We start from the raw sequence: 21,976 nt of genomic DNA, 5'->3' as shown, positions 1-21,976 counted from the left end.
TTCATCTCGCAGTAAACCCCCAACCTTGCAGGTGGACAAGCCCATTGTCCCACATTAAGTACCTGTGAATTACCTCAAATAACACCCTGCCTTAGAACAATCTAGGAGTTAAGTGCCATCTAATCCTCCTGTGTAAACGATTGTATCCCTCAAATCCCAAACCAGCATTGCATTAAACTGATTGTCTGCTTTTTTAGCCCAACACAGTAGCTGCCCCACATCAACCAGCTCATGTGGATTTTCAGTATCCAATCTGCCATGGTTTCACTAAGATTAGTTAGCATACTTTATCTTTCGCTGGTATTTCACTTGAAAAATCTGTGAAGTCTCCAGCTACCTGAGTTCAACTTAACTGACACCCAAACCCTGCAAAAGAAACACAGAGGTAAGATACAAGCCAACACAGCTATAACTCTGCCCTCTTTAATACTACTCAATACACCCAGAAAACACACAATGCTCCTACCTGTACCCTGCGCTCTTGCAGATCCGGGTCAGCTACAGGACAGAGTCTAATGTCTTCGCTTTGATAAGGCAGCGACTGACTGCATTCAGGCAAACTGTTCAGAATCAAGTTACCTGCATCTCCTCTAAACACCAACTGAGTTTACCCTTCAGAAATACTCCCATCAGCCCTCTTTACAACACAGATGGAATCCAAACTCATGGCAGAGGTGATATCTTTTATTAAACCAATTTGGGTTTTTTTTACAAAAAAAAAACAAACTTTTTTTGCAAAAATCTAATTGATCTAATAAAAGATATCACCCCTACCACGAGTTTTGACTCCTTTTGCCTCTAGATCAAGACAGCTACAAGCTGGGTACTCTTTATAAGCCATTCGCTTTCACCCACAAGATCTCACTTAGCACTATATGCTGAGCACTATCTACAGCAGTGGTCTCCAAAGTGGGGTGCACACACCCCAGGGGATGCACAAGACACTCCACTGGGGTGCGGAAAGAAAATATTAGAACTTCTATTTCTATTTATATAAAAATACATATATTGGGGGTGCGTGCTCAAAATTTTTTTTTACTGATAGGGATGCGCAATCAAAAAAGTTTGGAGACCACTGATCTACAGCACTACCTTCAGATACCACCTCAACACCGAGAGCCAGAATAATTCTGTGCGCCACTACTGATATAGCCCACAGAGCTGCATGCTAAAATGACACTTCCTGGGCCCCCCACGGTACATGCCCTGGAAAAGACCTGCCTCACAACCTCACTAGTCCCATATTACTACTACAGCTCCGCCATTCTCCTCCAATTAAGTCCCAGACCATCTCATATCACAATCACTACTTTGCCAACCTAACTATACCATTTGATCCAGCTAAAGCCAACATGATGAATGAGGATGGCAGTCCATGCAGATCAGAACTGGCAGCAAACATCAGGAATGAGAGCTGAGTTCAAGTCGTTTTGGCAAGTACCGTAATTCTGTATTTCCTGGGTTTCAGATATTCTGCTGGAAGGACACAAGATACCGCAGACCACCTTAGCTGTGAGAGTTTTTATTCACGAATACATCAAGTACCATGCTCAGCACCACAGCATCCAAGAGCTTTCAATTAACACAGCAAGTGACTTGACTAGTGCCTGTCACACATTACATGTCCTCTCATCCTCTCCACCAAGGGAGAAGAGTGTGCAAGGGAGCATCTCATTTGGTAAGGTGTTATATTGAGGTTCTGTGCATTTATGCTAGAGAAAGCAAAGTCAAACAAACGCATCATGCACCTGGATCAAAAGGTTGGGTGTTAACAGGGTGGTTAGTTCCTATGCGTGTCTCAAAAGTTCTTGATCCAGTATAAATAAGCTTTACCCTAACGAGACAATGCTGCTGCTTGAACACAATGGAGTTACGTTATCAATCCTGGTCTTTATTTCAGAGCCTCAGATATCGTGGGCCCCTGAAGCTAAGCACAAAGACTTTGCACATGATTTGACATTTTAAAGAAAGCCAGGCCAGAGGAGAAGACAGATCTGATGTTCTGAGTAGTCAATATTGCTAAGACAGTCTATACCAGTGGTTTTCAACCTTTTTCCTTTGCAGACGCCCAAAAAATTGCGAATGAAGGTACAGACCCCTTGGGAAATTTTGAATGGAAGTGCAGACCCCTTTGAATTGTAAGTGTGGGTATCAATGCACTTTTGATTGATCATAGTCATCTTCCACAGACCCCTTAGACATAGTCTGCAGACCACCCAGGGATCCACAGACCACAGGTTGAAAACAACTGATCTACACTAATTGGAGTTTCCTGAAAGCTACACACTCCATACGCAGGTAAATCACATTGCTGAAATCTAGACAGGAGGTGGAGGCGGCAAGAAAAGCCAAAGCCAGGAAAGGGCACTGTCTCCTTGGCAACTGGAGATGACAAGAAGTATTATTCACAGCTGCTGCCATATGAGAACTTAGCGCCAGGAGAAATCCAGCAAACTGAAATGACCAATTGCAAGCATGCAACTTTAACCAAAAGGAGGCTGTGCCACAGCTATGGGCTCCTCAAAGTGCATTCTTGTACCCATCAACATCACCTCGGTCTTGCTCAAATTCATCTTTAGTCAAGTGTTGCTCCTCCATGATCTGACAATGACCAAGCCCTGGCATTCTTAGTAGCGGTGCTATGTGTGGTTGTGTGGCAACGGACAGACAGCGAAGCCTCCCATGTGTACTGCTAGCACTCAAATCCATTCTTATAAGACCAGATCATCAGACATATAGATACTAAAGTGCACAAAAGACCAGACCCTTACGCGAGTCCACGAGTGAAGAGTGCAGCAGTGGAAAGGAAACTCACCATGACTACTCACTGGTGCATCCCCCCAGGGCTATCACCCACCGCGCTGCACCCTGGTGACCTCTCTCAGTAAGCCAGGAAGCAGTCCAGCTGCAGCAGAGGAAAGTCAGGAGCACTCCCAGCCTGACTGGTTCTACCACCAAGACCGGCTATAAACAGTAACTGTGCGAGTTCAACCCTAAAGCATGTCACCTATTTAATGAGCATCAAAATCCTTGCCTGTTCTTTCTGAAGAGTCTCAGACTAGCAGAAACTCCCTATGCCTGACAAAGGGTGACTGTGCCCAAAAGCTGGCTACAAACTTTCTTCCAACTACTCAGTTGGTCTAATAAAAAAAGATATCCCCTCTACCCAAAGAACGTGGCCTGCATTTGAAGACATTGGCATTAAGAACACTGCACAGCCTTGCATGCTTTGTCACATCTTAATGAGGCCCAAAATAAAACTCAATCCAGACCTTATAGTGTGCAAGGGAACGTGGAACAACAAAGCACAGGACCAGGAGGCTTGGTGTCCAATCCCATCTCGGATACTATTTTTTCCTCTGACCTGGATGGATTTGATTTAAATCAAACTGATTTAAAATCATGGGTCAGGAAACCTCATTTTTTAAATACTGTTTTCTACAAGAAATGCATTCTTGTTGTTTGACAAAACTTTAATACATATTATTCACAACTCAGAAACAGACATGGGCTTCATTTTTAGAAGGTACACACTATACATTTTAAAGCACTGATTTTGATATTTTTTCAAATGAATGTTGCAGCTACATCAGAAAACTGAATTATGATTTTGTCATTTTATTTACCAAAGCTGACTGAAGCAGATACTTGTGAAGTCCTTGGGAAGTGAACTAATCTCCAGACTTACAAAGTACAGGCACCTGTCACCATAACTGTTACCAGCATCTCATCTATAAAACTTGTTGCATGTGCAGGGTGATGTAAAACTGCTGTTATCCTGTCTACACAAGGGCTCCTAATGTTTCTACCACCAGGGAAGCTGTACCCATACATAAATACCCTGTTAAATTAACAGCCCCATGTAAGTATAGCCTGAGTAACTTCGCTGGTTATTAAACATCTCTGTGCCTCGCTTCCCCCTCCCACCTGTAAAACAGGGATAATGTTTACTTCACAAGGAAATACTGAGAACTAATTAGCTGATGCTCACACAGCACTTTGAAGTGTTTCTTATATAAGCTGTTATCCACTTTCCAGATTCACCTAGAAAAGAATTCATCAAAGGGTAACTGGGGACATCATGCAAAATAAAAGCAACTACCAACCACTCTAGGGAGAGTTTCCAAAGAACCAAAACAAAGTACCAGGAAGTGCCCCAGTTCTGTTGGAAATCCCAGCCCAAACATACAGGTTGGCATAGCATTGGGTAACATGTAATGCCATGTATCGTTAACCTATATGAACAACAGCTGCACTGAGTTCTGCATAGCGCATGCTTCCCTGGAAGGAACAATAATCGCAAACCTGCCCACTCAAATGTATGCCGCCTGCGTAGAGAAAAAGTTAATGGCTTGTGTCATGGGGGGCATAAATCAAAATCCCCTAGTTTTAGACTAAAAATATGGAAGTTACCACTCAAAGAGAAGACAGGAACTCAAAAGAGCAGCTCTCCTAGTTCTTCCAGACCCCAGTAATCTTGGCTCTTCTCTTTGGACAAAGTTCGCAAAACCAACCTCAAGATTAGCAGCTTTAGTCACTGGCTGTCCAACTAAAGATAGCATTTCTTAAATGTTGGCTGCAACTAACTCGCTATCTGCCTTCCACCCAGCCTGACAGACTTCAACTGGACTTACAGGCTCACAGCAACTTTTACTCTTTAATTCGGTGATTCTCAACCACGGTGCCATGGCATCTTGGGGTATCCTGAGATCCCTTCAAGAGTACCACAGGAGCTAGGGACAAAAGTTAGATATAAACCGATTTAAGTCATCAGAAACTGATTTAAACAGAAGTTGACTGCACATAAACAAGTTTCAAAATGGCTGAAACTGACTTAAGATAAACCTGGTCAGACTTTAACTGACTTGGGTCAAACCTGTTTATGAAACTTCTGTCCCAGACCCCTTCCTGGTTCAAGTTAAATCACAGCCCCCCTGCAAGCTTTCCAGCCCTGGGCTGTCTGCTCCAGCAGAGAAGAGCGGGGGAGTGGGGGAGGCAATGACTGCCCCCCACTGCCCCAGGCAGAACCCGGCTAGGGTCTGGGGCCGGGGGGGGCATGTTAAACTTCCCTTTCCCCTAGTAGAGAGCTACTCTGCCCTACTAAAAACTTACTGGCTGTGACTGTGGACTGCAAATCCCAAAGGCACCTGGAAGCAGGAAGAGGAAGTGATGAGCAACCCTGCAGAGTCATGCTACTGTGATTCTGGACTGCAAATCCCAGAGACCTTGGGGACAGCAGGAACAGGAAGCAAACACACAGCCCATGCTGGCTATGTGCCAGAGAGCCACACTGTAGTGGCCCCCCCCTCCGCCCAGTTCCCACTTCCCCTTCAGCTTCTGGCTGGAGCTACTGCAGGCATGTGGTTGCATTTCCTGAATCAAAAGTGAATGTCTGTCCAGTTGTTTCTCAGTTTAATCTCTGCATCTTAGGCTAACCTGCAAGACTGAATCGATTCAGCCTTGGGCTTTTTGACTATCTGTACTTAGCCACAATGTTAGCACTGTTAGGTGTGCAAACATGATTCATAACACGAACCCAGAGATTTCAAAGAGGAATCCATAGTGCCAAAGACAGTCTGACCTGTTGTGATCTTTCCGAGTTCTCTGCAAGAAAAGAATTGCTCTAATAGCTTTCCCTTTTTGACCATGGAAAAATAAGAACTGGCATTTTCCAGGAGGCCCTTGAATCCAATGAGGAATGCCCAAAGTCTAAAAAAGCTGAAAAATGCTGTACCAATTTTTTTTTGCATTACAGTAGTACCCTCAGCTCCCATCTGAAATTGGGCTCCCACTGTTCTAGGTACCGTACAAAAACATGGTAAGAGACAGCCCAGCCTCTGAAGCATCAACAGGCTAACCAGACTAAAAATTAAAAGCACAAGATAAAGAGAGATGTGTAGGAGATGAAATGACATGCCCACGGTCACACAGACAGTCAGTGGGAGAGCCAGGAACAGAACAAACACCCCCAATTCCCATCTTAGGGCCTTCTCTGCTGACCTGACTGCGCTTCAAAGTCTGATGTAGAGCATTTCAAGATAAACACAGATGATGGGGAACATGAAGAAAACGCTGCCCTTAACGTCTCAATAAATCAGCTTATTCAACTGTAAAAAAGGGATAATACCATCAACCTACTTCACAGAGGTACTGTGAATGGAGGACATCAGTAGTTCTACAACCTCAAGAGGCTTACTTAGAAAGTGCTACCAAGTTAGTGTCAACATCACACCGGAGGAGTTAAGCACTCTGAGCTCATCTAAAACACAACACCCACAGGCCATGACTACATGAATTAAAAGGTATAGCATCTCAGTGCAAAACCTTGGCCCTAGTGATGCCAGTAAGAATTTTCCATCTGAACAAAGGCACAATATCGCCCTTTGTGTTAGGAGTGCATCAATAAAGATTTTCTTGGCCGATACCATATTGGCCAATACCAATTTAATAACCAATTTACAGGAATGCAGCCCAGCAGCTTGGAGAGCAGCCTCCTACCGTAAGTCTGTGGGGGGGAAGGGGGTGGTACAGATTGAGATTCCCCCCCCCCAGTGAGGGAGATGCCTAGCTGAGGCAGTGCCTGACCCTGGGACGGAGCCGCAAGCAGTTTGTCCACAGGGTGCGGGGAGGAGGGCAGGAGAGGGCCAACTCCCCACCGCTGCACCCCGTGGAGGTATGGGGGGCATGTGCCTCTCCAGAATTGTGCATGGTTGAGGGTGGATGTGGGCTGCCCACTGTGGGCTCAGGGCCAGGGGCTGCGCCAGCCTCTTCTGGCAGAGGTGCTCAGCCAGACTGCACTGGGGGCAGGTGGGGATGGGGCAGATACAGGGTGGGTTACAGCCACCTCTCCCAGTGCTGCTGGTACCCACCCCTTGCCCCCACCCACCCCGAGCACAATCCGCCCCTCCAAGAAGCTGGCACAACCCCTGGCCCTGAGCCTGCAGCAGGCATCCCACCCTCACTCCGGACACAAATCTGGGGGGGCACATGCCCCCCATGCCTTCCCCAGGGGTGCACACAGCCAATCTTAATATGTTAGCCTTGTCCAAACTAGGACTTTAACATTTTGGCCAACTTTATTGAAACTGCCCTCCCAGTGGAGACAAAGCCAAAATAACTATTCATAAAAGGAAGAACATTCTTCACTGTAACACAAAACTTCTTATCTTATCAACTATTTACCATTGTTTCAGGTTGGCAACTCTGGCATTCATCAGTCATAAGCCTACTCCCCTCCCCTCAACAAACCATAGCTATAAAATATATATATATACTGTATGTTGATTGCTTTTATTTGCCTTCTAATGTCTGAACTTTTGGGGCTCATGTTTTCAAGCATTCCTTTACAAGCAGAAGGAAAAAAGCAAGCTGTAATGTGGGCACCATCACCTGACTCCAAGAGCAGTGGCTTTCAGGAACCAGGCCAACAACAACACTGTTCACATGGCTGCCAAGATGGTCCTTATCCTTGGGCAAGATGCACTGGGGCATTTGTTTTGATGCATCTTAAATCCTGCAGCCCAAAAAGAGGGATTATTTTTCCAAAATAAAGCAGAAATGCAGCATCTAAAATCAGGAGTATTAAAACCACTCTGAGATTTGTTTTCTGTTCTTAAATTAAGCAATATAAACCAATTCCTCCCCTCCCCCCCGGAAATGGACTGATTTTGGCTGCTTGAGCTAAGATGCTATAGAACAGCCAGACTTGCAGACAGCAAGCATCCTGCAAGCCCTTCAAAATATGTCTCATACTAGGAACCCAGACCTCAACAGGCACTTAAGAAAACCTTGGCCTTGCTTATTATAAAGATTCAGGACGGACAACCCAAAGGAAGACAAAGACAGAATCCAGCTGTTCTAGCCTTCTTCCAACCTCAACATTTAGGGTCAGTCTCCTCTGAACACACAAGCAGCAGCTAATTCTTTCCTTAGCTAAGGCAGCTGTTGGAAACTTTGAGTATTTCCAGCATGATATGGAGGGAAAGTGTTTTGTTTTTAAAGCTGCTGCAAAATATATTTTAATATTCTAAATTGCTTTAGATCTATTTACATCATCAAATCTAACAAGAAGATTTTTTTTTAATCTGTAAAGTATCTAGGCTTTCGAAACATTAATAGGCTTAAAGATGAGAAGACATTAATACAGAATTTAAATGTTCTAATTTAAAGTGAAGGTAAAGCAAACAATACTCTGGCTTGCATCCATAGATGCTTCTCAAGCAAATCCCAGGATGTCATCGCCCCATTGTATTCAGCCCTGGTGAGGCTGCAGCTGGAGCGCTATAGCCAATGCTGGGCTCCACAATTCAAAAAAGATGTAGAAAAGCTTGAGAGAGTCCAGAGGAAAGCCACACACACGATCGGGGGCATGAGAATAAGCCTTATAAAGAAAGGCTGAGAGCCATGGGACTCTTCAGCCTGGAGAAGCGCAGGCTCAGGGGTGACCTGGTGGCTGCCTACAAGTATATAAGGGGTGTACATCAAGATCTGGGGGAACACCTGCCATCCCATGGGGCACTCTGGTGAACAAGGTCAAATGGTCACAAACTCCTCCAAAACCGTTTCAGACTGGACACAAGGAAAAACTTCTTTACTGTCAGAGCCCCCAAGCCCTGGAATAGATTCCCTCCAGAGATGGTGCAAGCATCTATTCTGGACTCTTTTGAGAAACATTTGGACACTTACCTTGCTGGGATCCTTTGACCCAGCTGACTTGGGCAGGGGGCTGGACTCGATGATCTTCCGAGGTCCCTTCCAGCCCTAACGTCTATGAAATCTATTAAATAAATAATGGAATCATCCTAAGACATTTAAGTAATGGAACAGCCATAATGCAAAGGACGAAAAGGAGGGGGAGAGAATCTGAAGTTTAAATGCCATAACATCTTAGAAAGCCTGTGGCATACCCAAACTGGGTTAGTTCTAGGTTAGTTGTTCATTAGCAGCTGGTACATATCATCAGGAGAGCATACTGAATCACTCCAACTACAAATAGCACACATGGCAGAGGAGCCTAAACAACTGAGAGCACGTCTCAGAAGATGCAACTTTCTCATGAAATCATGGGGCCTTTATGCAACCAACCAGTGTGCTTGTCAGGAGAAGGAAATGATGGATCATGTCTTGAGATGTCCTGTAGCGCCACAATGCACCCCGCAAGAGCTGGCAACACCAGAAGTAGTGGCCTGTGCAGCATACTGGGAACAGACCATGTGGAAAGGTTAGATTGGAGACACGATGAAGACAATGACTCCAATTTTTCCGCCAGTAAAAAAAAAACCCAAAACAAATAGCCACGTTCTCCTCTCTTTTACATAGCTTCTTAAGTCAGCCTCGTTGCTGTAGCTCGAAGGCTCACTAACAGTCTCTTCCCTGACGTCACATGTAGTTCATCCTGACATCGTCACATGTAGTTCATCCTCTTCCCTGCAGAGTACTGGGTGTATAAGATACAATTTGATGTTCCTGGTAGCTATTGCTTTCAAAAAGATAACCTGCAGCAAGTCTTAAAAAAAGGTTAGAACTTAACAAGTCATCAAATGGCATTACCATCCCCAGTAGCTGCTGCTCTTTTTCAATGTTGCTTCCTTTTTGTTTGCCTTCTGCTTTTTGAACCTCTGTTTTCAAGCCTTCCTTCACAGCCCAGAGAGCTACAAATTTACTGTTTTTAAAAACATGAAGGCTGCTGTCTCTTCAGCCCTACAGCTGGGGCTTAAACAAGTATGAACCCCATGACAAAATACAAAAATAACCTGAGTGGGCAACACCGTGCCTAGCCAAGGCTTTACCACAGACGGCAGCCGTGAACCTCAGCGATTCAGACTCACTGGCTAGAGGAGGACATCAGCTCCTTAAACCAGAAAAGCTGAAAGTGTGAAAAACAACTCCATCACCATCCCCTAAAAATACTCTCCAGCAAAAGTCCAAATAGCCAAACATGGTAATGGAGACAAGAGTCAGAAGATATTTAAAGAGAGCAGGACCGTGTTTCCATTGTGCCCAAAAGCTTGCAAAAAAACGTTTTTCCAACCATTTAGTTGATCTAATAAAAGATGTCACATCTACCCAAAGAACCTCGCCTGTCCATACCACAGAAGAGCTGCAGAACTAACTTTTGAAGGCTATTATGCCCCTCGCAAACACACATACCTGCAGAAAGCAACTGGGACAGAGGGATTTGTCCCTGCCTCTCCCAGTTTGAGGCCTCGTGTACACTAGATAAGTCATGCCCAGACAACAGAGAAAAGCTGTTTTTTCTACCCAGGCCTTTTAACACTCTCCTAACAAACAAAAAACTCTGCAGGAAAAAAATCTTTTAAGTACAGACCACGCAAGTGTTCACCTGTGGGGTGAGGCAATGTGAAAGGGGTCTCTCTGGGTGAACACAAGCGGAGAAGGGGATTGCCTGTGGTCAATGCACAGAGGGGGAGGTGGGGAGAGTCACTAGATCAGAATTTGGACAAAACTGAAACTTACAGCCTCAAACTTGCAGCCTAGATGCTGCCTTAAGGCCATCTTTGCACTCTTCCAGTCTTGGGTTGCTCCAGGGGCTGGATTGTCCCCACTATAGTTTGGACAGTCATGAGGGTCTATCAAAGCTAAAACAGCCCCCCTGGACTGCCACAGCTAAAACAGACCACAGCACTGCCTGGATCCTCCATCTCACCCCAGCCCTGCTCTCCACGTGCCCCGCTGCTCAGATCTCCAAAAGGAGCTTTCTCCATGGTGCTTATGCTAGAGAAATATCCTGCCTCCCTCCCTAAAGAGAGCTTCCCTTTACTGCAATACCACTTTCATCCATCATGAAGAGTCCAGAGCCAGGCTGGGAATCTGACTCTTGGTCTTTCTGACTGCTGGCCTATTTGTTTTACGTCTTGATCAGTCTGCCGTCTCCTTTAAACCACCAGCTCTCCACGACAGGGACCACCTATTCTGGTTTTGTACACCACCTGGCACAGTGAGCCCCCTGTCCCGAATCGGGCTTCTAGGCACCACCGAAGCACCGATCTGTGCAACTGGCCCCTTCCAGAAACAGCACCTTCCAGTTGCAACCCACCCCTCCCTCCTTGATCATCCTGGACCACTCCTCCTGGCACTGTTGTAAAGCCATGAGCTCCTCGAAAGCGTAAGTGCTGCCTCTCTGCAGGGGCTTCTTCCATGGATGCATGGACAAATGAGGCTCTACCTGCTAGGCATAATCAGGCCCCAATTCCCATTGGCATGTAAGGCTTGCAGGAATCAAGGTCAGAGGCCTCCTCCTCATATCAGTGGACTGTCTAGCGAACCGCTATGAACACCATATATCGGAAACCAACCAGTAATTTCCATCCTGTGATACCGCTACTCCTGGATCTTGCTCTGGAGATTGCTCATAGATTCTTAAAGCCATAAAGGATCTCTGACTTATTTAATCTGACCTGCTGTATAACACAGGCCACAGAATTTCACCCAATTACTCCTGCATTGAGCACAGTAGCCTATTTTCTAGAAAAGCACTCGCTTTTAATTGGAAGATGTAAAAAAAATGGAGAATCTAGTATTTACCTTGGTGGTTTGTTCATACAGCTAATCATCCTGCTTAAAAAAAAGGACAATCCATACCTTATTTCTAACCCGAGTTTATCTTCAGCTTCCAGTCCCTGGTTCTTGCTACCCCTTTTACAGTGATTATAAAGCCATTTATTACCTGATATTTTCTTACAGTCTAGATGTCACTTCTGGAACACATCTGTAGAAGCAGAATAGCTTTACACCTAAAGAGTACGTCTACCCTCCAACAGGAGGTGTGACGGCAGCACGGGTAGGCAAACGCCAACCACGTGCACCAATACCACTGAAACTATGAAGACACGGGTTTGAGCGGAGGTGGCTCCAGCTTGCACAAAACTCTTGGCACTTACAGACTTCAGCCTGGGCTCACTGCCTGTGCCACCTCATCTTCCTTGTTCTCGGTCCCCAAAAAATCTTGTCTGTCAACCCAGGCTGGTAGGCATACCTCACTGTTGCTCCGATTTCAGGCCGAGCATCATTTCTGTGGCTTTTTCCAGTGCCGTCTCTGACTTTACCTTTTCCGTTTTTTCTTTTTGAAAGGGTGGACACCAGAACACTGTTGGCAACACTAACGCCATACAGAGAGACAGCGTCAGCTCCCTACCCATATCTTTACATCAAAGGGCATTAGTCCTTTTTTAGCCCACAGCACCACACTGGAAAGTCACATTCTGCCGTCTACAATCCCTAACTCTTTTTTAAGGGTCACTCATTTTCAGGATGGAGCCTTGCCCAAAAAATGGGAGAAAGGAAAGTGAGCCATCTTTGTTTCTAGATCTATAACCTTGCACGTGGCTGTACCCAAATGCTTTTGCTTGAACGGGATTAAGACATAGAAACAATCTGTTCTCATTCTTTAGTTAGCATTACATCTTTGAGTCACAAACAAAATTCTTGGCCTTAGAGATCTGGCAATGGTAGGTTACAATCCAACAAATTTATTTTCCTCTGCCATGGAGGTGGGGGTGTGGAAATCAAATCCCACTAAGCTCTTTCTTAACCAATGGCTGACAATGGTAAAGAGGGAACCAAAAAAAAAATCAAGCAGATCTCACTTCTTGAGAACACTGCACTGAATTTAGAGTACTAATCACTCGAAAAAGCAGTTAATTGCCTCCACCAAACCGGGCAAATACGATAGGTTCATGGTAGAAACTAGATCTCCAAACATAAATTAAACCAAGTGAAACTGCACATCTAAACCTATCTCCTTAGCTAGGCAGCAAAATGACTTCACACACCTCCATACATCAGCAAATAGAGCCTTAAGACAACAAAGACTTATTTCTAAGGTGCGAAGCAGAAGTAAAGAGATAGAAAATAAAGCCCATCAACAAAGTCATGTCCCTCCAAGACCAAATCACCTTTCCCACCACATCTTCTAGGCGTGCGCTGGCTTCCCCGTTGACAATGCACTTTCCTCTCTTCTGTGTTCTGCTTACCTCACACAGAATAAGCTTACCACCTGCTACTTACCCTTTACCTGATGCAAAACAATCAACTTATGTCTCTACAGACCTTTTCCTCACTCGCTCACTGGTGCGCAACTACCACCCCAATTCCTCCACTGGTAACAACAGCAGAGACAACACCATGGGCAAAGGGTACATGTAGGCTAGAGGTAACTCAATCATATGTTATGTATTAGGTGTTATTTAACTGCTGCAAACAGAATACAGTGTGAAGACGCATTAAAACATAACTCACAAGTAGTGGAACTATAGTCAGGCACCACATCCACACTAATGCCACATTAATGACATCAGAATTTGTGGGCACACCTACACGTGCACATTAATGCTTAGCAATAAATACCAATGCATATCATGCCAGAGTTTACTGCTCCCAGGCGCTCCATTTACACGTGCACCCAAACCCAAAGTAGGCTGAGCCAGGTTGGAGCAGTCCTAGCTGGCAGAGGGCACAGAGGGTCAGCCTGCTAGCCCAGAGCTGCTCCAACCCAACTCAATATGCTGTCAAGGAGCAGGCTGGGGCACAAGATTGCTCCAGTGCTGGGCTACCAGCAGGCAGCCCCCACGCTGAAGCACCCTCATGCCCCAGCCAGCCAGGGCAGTGTCTACACATGTTGCTGTGCACAAAAAAAAAACTCCGTTTATTAGTTTCCTGAGGCCTAATGGGGTTGTACATGTAGATGCCGAGACACTTGCTGAGGAATTAACTAGACAACTTTGCAGTAAAGGTCTTGTGTAGATGCACCCAGTGTCTTATGGGAACATTTCCCAGAATTCCTGCCACCACTCCAAACTGCAATGCATTATGGGCGACGAGCGCAAGCAGTCCTGCGAGAGGACTCGTGCACATCCACAGGAACTCCATGAACAAAAAAATAAAGAAACCAAACTCCTAAAATTCCTCCAAACTTCAAAAGCCTCCTCCCAAAATGGCACGGCAGCAGTGTTACTATACCCTGCCTACTAATTCAGAAAACTCTGGTAGACGCCATAACTTAGACGGCTCCAACTTAGCTATACTGGACTCCCACCCTTGCAATTTCTACTGGAAGTGCAACATGGAAAGCTTTATGCAAGAAACTAAAACCGACAAAATAAATAACATACTAAAGCATCGGCTGTACTTGTTAGGACAGTGCTATGACGTGATGGATAAATCAATCGTAACTTTTACAAAACTGCTTCTAGCCACTGCTGCCAGGAATTTCTCAAATGAAGGTAGTGAAATATAGACAGCCAGTCTCAAACACACAGCAACCTTTCTATAGCAGGGTGTCCTGATTACACAGAGAGATAAGGCCCTAATCCTACCAAGACTTGAAGATGCACTGCAGTGAGCAGGCTCAAAGACTTTATTGAACTGAGCCATGCCTAGGCTTAAAAAAAATAAAATAAGAGGCAAGAAAGCAAGAGAATGCCAGCAAACACAGGATTCAGATGTGATACAATCCACAACCATTTTATAAAGCAGTCAGCACCTGAGCAAGGCACATTCAAGTGAGAAGAAGTCACACAAGATGCCAACCTTTTCTATTAAAAGCAGAGACTAGCTCACAGCTGAGTAGGCTCAGATTCAGTCATAATCCCACTCCAAGGGAACATATGGCCACCAACTTCAACTGCAGCATGACTGACCTCCTGATTTTGCTGTAGCCAAGTTTCACAGCCTGTGCTGCTCCGTTGCACAGATGCAGATTTAGAAGAGTACAGCAAATCACGTAGGCCTTGTCTAAAGAGAAAGCTTGTGTATTTGTTAGCTGTATCAGCCTAGCTAAAACACTACAGTCCCTTCAGTGTGGAAGCAGTTATGAAAGATGGTAATTAATTCCTGACCACCTATATGCTAGTGGAAAACACAATAACTGCATTAGCTTAAAAAAAAACTGATAATCAACAAGCCAACAAACTAATGATCTAAAAATCAGGTGTGCACTACATCAGAAATGGAAGGAAAACATACGAAAAGACTGAAGGAAGTAAATGATTGTTTTTTAAATAATGCAAAAATATATGCTTGGGTACCATGGTGGTGGCAGTCACCTAAGAACAGGGTAGATGAGAAAACAAGGTCTCTGGACAGGGATTGTCTTCGAGTCTGTGTGTGCAAGCCCTAGCATAAGAGGGCTTTTCCAGGAGTGACTGCAATATAAAATATCTATATAAATGGTGCACAGGGGAAAATAAAGCTGCACAGGATGTTTTCTAGCAAGCTAATGCAAAACAAAAAAGGAATCATGCCAATAATTTCTATATGTAATTTATAAGAAAACTTCACTCAGTTAAAAGCATATTCATTCATATCAATAAAATGCACCCCCTTTAAGTAAAAATACAAGAGGCAAGGATGCCAGCACGGCTGGGGCATTCACTGCATGAAGAAATATTTGCATGAATTATATACAGAGTACACACAGTAATATTTGCACCTTGGGATGTCTTACAGTATGCTAGCCATTCAAAAGAGTTAGGACTGAAGATGGTTTAAAAGAGTCTATACTAGTGAGCAGGAACTGGCAGACCTCTCTGCTCAGAGCACGTGGCTGGTTATACTTGACCGTAAACACGGACAGGCAGACATGTCTAAACTTGTCTGTATGAACAGGACCCAAAAGGCTTCCCCGGGCCACTCCAACGCCTCGCAGTTTCAGATCCTACTGTCAGCTCTTCTGAGAGTCTTCTCACAATATTTCAGGACAAAATTTCATTTGCCAACTGTGTGGTTTTTTTCTTTTTAAGACTTCACACATGAAACCTCTCAGTGGCACACATGAGCAGGCTCGTGTAAAGCGAGCGGCCTTGTTTATAAAAAAACAAAACACAGTTAGACCCCCTTGACAGCTCAGCTCTGGAGGGGGAAAGACAAGACCCTACAGAAAACGGTCTGTCTCGCTGAGGCAACACAGCATCTCCCTGTCCGTGTCGTGCTGGGGCCTGGTGCCATCGTGCCCAAGGCTGCTCCTGCTCGGCAGGGCCTGGCGCAGCCACGGGGCAGCCCTGCGAGCCGGGCTCTGAAGCGGCCCAGGCAGGGCCCAAAGAGCTGCGAATGCAGAGCTGAACTTTGGCCAGCGCAGGGGGCTCTGCTGCGGGGAGAAAACAAAAGCAAAGCAACAACTCCCTAAACGCAAGCGTGCGCATGCACACACGTGCGCCCATGCCCCCCCACACACACACGGACACACGCGCGCCCCCCACACACAAGTGCACACTTACCTCCTCCCCACCCCCACACGTTGACACGCACACAGACATATGCACACACATACCCCCACACACACTGACATGCACACAACTGCACACCTCTCCCCCACACACACGAGTGCACACGCACCCCCCACACACTGACATGCACACAAGTGCACACATACCTCCCACACTGATGCACACAAATATGCACATCCCCCACCCCCTTGCACACGCACGCACAAGCGCGCACATCCCCCACCCCCACGCACACACAAGCGTGCACATCCCCCACCCCCACACACAAGCGCACACACAAGCGTGCACATCCCCCACCCCCACGCACGCGCACACAAGCGTGCACATCCCCCACCCCCACGCACGCGCACACAAGCGTGCACATCCCCCACCCCCACGCACAAGCACACACATCCTGCACCCCCTTGCACGCACACACACAAGCGTGCACATCCGCCACCCCCACGCACAAGCGCACACACAAGCGTGCACATCCGCCACCCCCACGCACACACACGTGCACCTCCCCCACTCACAAGCGCACACACAAGCGTGCACATCCCCCACCCCCACGCACACACACGTGCACATCCCCCACCCCCACACACATGCACATCCCCCACCCCCACGCACAAGTGCACACACAAGCGCGCACATCCCCCACCCCCACACACAAGTGCGCACACCCCCCACCCCCACTCACAAGCGCGCACACCCCCCCACCCCCACTCACAAGCGCGCACACAAGCGTGCACATCCCCCACCCCCACGCACACACACAAGCGTGCACATCCCCCACCCCCACGCACAAGCACACACACCCTGCACCCCCTTGCACGCACCACACAAGCGTGCACGTCCCCCACGCCCCTTGCGCACACACACGCACGCGCATCCCCCCCACCCCCTGCACGCACGCACAGGCGGGCCCCTCACAAAGGGCCCCCCTGCAGCCCGCACTCGCCCAGTCCCGGATCCAGGAAGGCGAGTGGCCGGGGCCGAGCGGCCCAAGGCCCGAGGCCCGGCCCCGCTCCCCCCGGCTATTTTTCTCCCCCCGCCCCCGCCCGCGGGGCCCCGTCCCCGGCGACTCACGGCGCATCCCGCGGGGTGGGGCGGGGTGGGGTCGGCCGGGCCGGGCCGGGCCCGAGCGCGGCGGCGGCGGCGGCGGCGGCGGCGGGTGCCCATGTGCTCGCGGGAGCACGCGCTCGTGCCGCGCCGCCTCCACCGAACGTCGGGCGGCCCGGGCCCTGTGACGTCACGGCCCCCCGCCGCCGCCGCGCCGCCCCGCCCCGCCCCGCCGCAGGCTCCTCCCGGGACCGCGTGCGCCGCCCCCGGGTCGCGCCACCTCCCTCGCCCCCGGCCCGGCCCGGCCGCAGCGGTCGGCCCCCAGGGGCCACTCGCTCGCTCCCTTGCCCGCTGTAGCCGGCACGGCTCACGGCCACCCGCGGCGGCCACCTCTCGTGGGAGCAGAGGCGACCTTGCCCCTTGTCCGCCTGCCACCGCGCACCAGCCTCCTCCTGGCCCTGCCCAAACCCGCCACCCACCCCCCCGCCCGGCACGGCACGGCACGGCACGGCACGGCACGGGGCGCTGAGCGGGGGCAACGCAGGCAAATGCGGGGCGCTTGCCCCGCCCCCCCCCCCCCCCCGTGTCTCCAGTGCCCGCAGGCTGCTCCGCGGGGGGCTGCCTGGTGCACTCGGCTCCCTGCCCCCTCCCATACCGCTCATTAGCCTGTGACCTCCCCGCTCTTTCTTCATCTGACCCCCAGAATTACTCCATGTGTCCTCAGCGGCTTCCCTTATTAAGGGAGGCTTATGGGCCCGAGCCCGTGATCTTTTGCCACATCAAACAGGCCCCTGTGCAGCACCTCGGGATTATAACGTGGGATTTGAAAATGAAATAAAGTGTGCATTTTTATTTGCCTCCATTCACTGTTTGGTTTTTTTTTTTAAATCTTAACAGGACCATCTGGATGCGTTTTCATTCTCATCCATAAAAGCTAGAAACTTTGGCTTTTAATGACCCTCAGGAACCTGAGGCCAAAAGAAAAAAACCCCAATGTCACAAAACGTGAAAAATCGCAAGAAACAGCAACAATGGAAATATCTACTACAGACCTACGAACTGGAGAAAGCTGGCAGCCCTTCAGCACCTAGATCAGGCTGCTGATTCTCAGCCGGTGTGCCAAGGCACCCTGAGGTGCTCCAAGATCCTTTGAGGGTGCTGCAGGAAGTGTGAGGAGATAAGCGGGCTCTGGCTCCCCCTCCCTGGCTGCTTAGCCCCTGGCCCCTGCAAGCAATATGATAAATAAGCTAGATTTTGTAATGGGAGCTCAGTTCACAGAAACTATGAAGGTTGCCTTAAGTCTTATAAAAGGTTGAGAACCACTGATTTAGACTCGAGGTGCTCAACCTTTTGGCCCCAGAGAGCCCTGCCCCGCCCCCAGCACTGCATGCAGAGGCTGGGTCCTGAAGGCCTAGCAGCACCCCCTCCTGACCCCTGTGCCCCAGGATTGAGGCCCAGGGCCACCCCCTCCTGCCCCCGCCCCTCCCCCCGCCACCATTCCCAGCCAGCCATGAACACTGGGGTCAGGCATCCAATCCAGTGTGCAGGGCCCAGGGATCCTGATGGGTCCAGATATTTGGCAGCAGGGGAGCAGTGGCATCATTCCCCTACTGCCAAGTTTTTGGACCCATGGGGAGACTTGTGGGCCAGATGACACAGCATTGGCCCACAGGCTGAAAGGTGGCCACCCCAATCTAGATCATGTTGCCAATCAGTAAGGCAACATAAAAACCTGTATCTAATACCTGGATCCACTTTGTTCTGTTACCATAAACCCCTGGGATGCTGCAAGCTAAACAGAGAAATGTGGTCACTCTGGTCCCATTACGGAAATCTTGACCTCATGGTCTCCTAGCTGACTAGCTCAGAAATGGCACATAACCAGCTCCTGGAGCTTCCTAAACCCCATTGTTTTGGATCCAGGTCCCCAGCTTACCCTGTCAAAAACCACACACACGGAGAATCATATAAAATAGGGCTGGAGGGGACCTCAGGAGGTCATCTTGCCTAAGCCCTGCCCAGGGCAGGATCATCCCCATCTAACCCATTCACTTCCCTTTGGCAGAAAAATCCTGGATCTGACATGTCCCGCACGAACAACAATGCAAAAGTGCATCTGCTCTGAGGGCATCACCGGTTCCAGACATTTTTGCCTACACGCTTCTAACTTCTTAAGCACAGGTACCCAGTGTAGCCCCTCCAAGTCCGCTAATCCATGATATAACTTGACACACACGTACAACTGAAGATCCAAATATGGGCTTGGATCCAGAAAAATCTCATCCATTTTTAACCTAAGTCTCCCAAGTTTAATCTTCTAGATGCATGGCAGCTGTAGCCATTCTTTTGTATTGGATAACTATGTATCCAGTACAGAGAGAATCTTGGAGATAATTAAAATTAATTTTATTAAGTGGTTGATTAAATGCAATGCTTGTAAAGGGAATGGAAGGTATGTGTTCATGTCCCCTTAGCTGCTCTGAAAATCTCAGTCAAGTACCTGACCTACTAAAAACCTACCAGAGATTCTCAAACTGTGGTCCGCAGACCACCGCTGCTCTGCAAGCTCCACTCAGGTCGTCTGCAGAGAGGTTGCAGAACAATCAAGAATATCTGTACGTGTAAGGCAAGACTACTGATATTAAAATATGAGTTGTGTGCTTTGATTTGTAGAACAAAAAAAAGTTGGAGTGGTCCACCGAGACCCTCAGCAATTTTCAAGTCGTCCATGACAAAAAAAGTTTGCGAACCACTGTTCTAGACCAATTCCAGTATGAAATGTCACTGAATTTACGGTCAATAAAAACAATCGCTGCGCTAGAACACACAGCATTGGATACACGTAGGTGTTTGGGGCTTTCTTTCCATTGAGAAGCATGAGGGCTTACATCTTCCTGATAAAGTAAATCTAAAGGTGTACGGTAAGAATCCCTAGTCTATCCAAGCTGCAGGACTGGGAATGATGAAATGGGGTAGAGGTGGCTTTATAGCATTTCATAGCATTACAGACTTGCTAAAGTGAGCAGGAGGCCAGTCCTCTGCAATGTGATGAGAGTGTGCATTTCCATATGTAATTTCCTAGAATGATAAGACGTCAAGAACCAAATTAAACGGAGTGTGAAAGACTCAGCTGCCTGCCTGTGCTTGTATGTAATCAAGAAAATCCACTCCAAAGTCACTGGAGCTCAGAGCGAGGGCTCAGATTCAATTCCAGAGTGGCTTCAGTTAAGTCCTGTAACTCCTCTAAAATCAATAGGCCTAATTCGGAAGGAATAGGGAAGGAGGACAGTGTTCTTAGGAGACTGCTAAGCATCTTAAATTGATATAAAGGAGCCAAAGATGATATTGCCAGCCCCAAACATTAAAAAGGGAGGCGGGGCAGATTCCTAAAAATCATGATTGGCCCATAAATCATGAGATTTAACAAGCAAGAGTAAACAATGAGTTTGAGCAGTCTGCTGACTTTGTAACCCCCGCTACTACCTGCAATGTCTGCGACAATTCATATTGCTTGTTCATAGTAAACACCGTGCACTGGTCAGCATAGGGAAGTGATTATTCCCCTCTATTCTGCATTGGTGAGACCACATCTGGAGTACTATGTCCAGTTTTGGGCTCCCCGCTATAGAAAGGATATTGACAAATTAGAGAGAGTCCAGAGACTCTACCTGCCCAGTCACACAACAGCTCTACACCCATTAGCAACCAGCTGCATGTCTGCACTTTGCTCCTCAGATCCCCCCTGCAGCTCTGGGATTTCCTCCTTTCCCACTCCTGGGAGAGGGGCAGCTCCAGGAGCTAACTCCCTCTCCCCATCTCCCTCCCTTAAAGCGTTTGTTCTCTGCTTCTCTTTCCCAGTCTTGGTGTTTAAACATTAGATAAAATCTGACCAATTTTTTTGTTACAAATGTCGGGGTGGGAAAGAGGCCGGGGAGGAAGATTAGGAAGCAGAGCGGCTCTGAGCTCTATCTGTTCCAGCTCCTCTCTCCTGTGGTCAGGATGGTGTTGAGCTGTTTCCTCCTCTTTTCAAAAGGTCAAAGATCCACTGGACTAACACAGCTAGACTGGCCCAGCCAATGGCATACAGCAACTGGTTCCCTACCATGACAGACCAGGATCCCACTTACAGTGGGGTCAATCTTGGGTATGAGTATGGAGAATTCATGGCTCTGGCGCCCTAGTGAACTAGTAAGTTTCATCACATCCCTCTTTAGCCCCAAAATATCTGCCTCTGCAGTTAGTATGCCTGCCTGTTCTTTGGAAAGCGGAGAAGGCAGGCGGGCAGAAGAGAGTTATCCCCAGGTGGTCGAACAATCACAGAGCTGGGATGTCTGTGTTCAGTAAGGCCCTGGCTACAAACAGGGCCCAAACTCCATTGTGTGCAACAAACTCCATTACACCCAGCACTGCAAAGTCCTTGTCTGCTCACACAATCTGCACCACTTCAGCTGTGCTCCAGCACTGCAGCAGCTGGAGTTGAGGACAGACTCTGCGTTTGTAGTGTATCAGACTGCGCACTATTGTAGTGTAACCCCTCCCACGTGGACACAAGTAATGCAGTATGAATAGGGTTGGCAGAATTTGATTTTTATTTTTTTAATACTTTCAACAGCTACAAGAAATGTTTACTTTAAAGCATTTATTTAGATTTTTATTGATTTAAATTTTCAGGATTGTGCAAAATTAGGGAA

At 47.7% G+C, this 21,976-nt stretch overlaps 1 long non-coding RNA gene across 4 annotated transcripts in view; it reads right to left on the bottom strand.

The window, feature by feature from the left end:
* The window catches only part of LOC149869631 (uncharacterized), a 220,623-nt gene extending 203,141 nt beyond the window's left edge, over nt 1–17,482 (bottom strand). For 3 of the 4 annotated variants that reach the window (XR_016441504.1, XR_016441501.1, XR_016441500.1), the window contains exon 1: nt 17,313–17,482. This is a non-coding gene — a long non-coding RNA (uncharacterized LOC149869631). Of the gene's footprint in view, nt 1–7,389; nt 7,492–17,312 lie in introns of those variants that run through there. The other variant, XR_016441502.1, reaches the window with a different exon arrangement.
* Nucleotides 17,483–21,976: the final 4,494 nt, after the last annotated feature.

Source organism: Crocodylus siamensis, chromosome 3 (assembly GCF_052110815.1).
Source record: "Crocodylus siamensis isolate JL-2025a chromosome 3, ASM5211081v1, whole genome shotgun sequence".
Classification (NCBI taxonomy): domain Eukaryota; kingdom Metazoa; phylum Chordata; order Crocodylia; family Crocodylidae; genus Crocodylus; species Crocodylus siamensis.
This window is presented reverse-complemented; position numbering and strand designations above follow the sequence as displayed.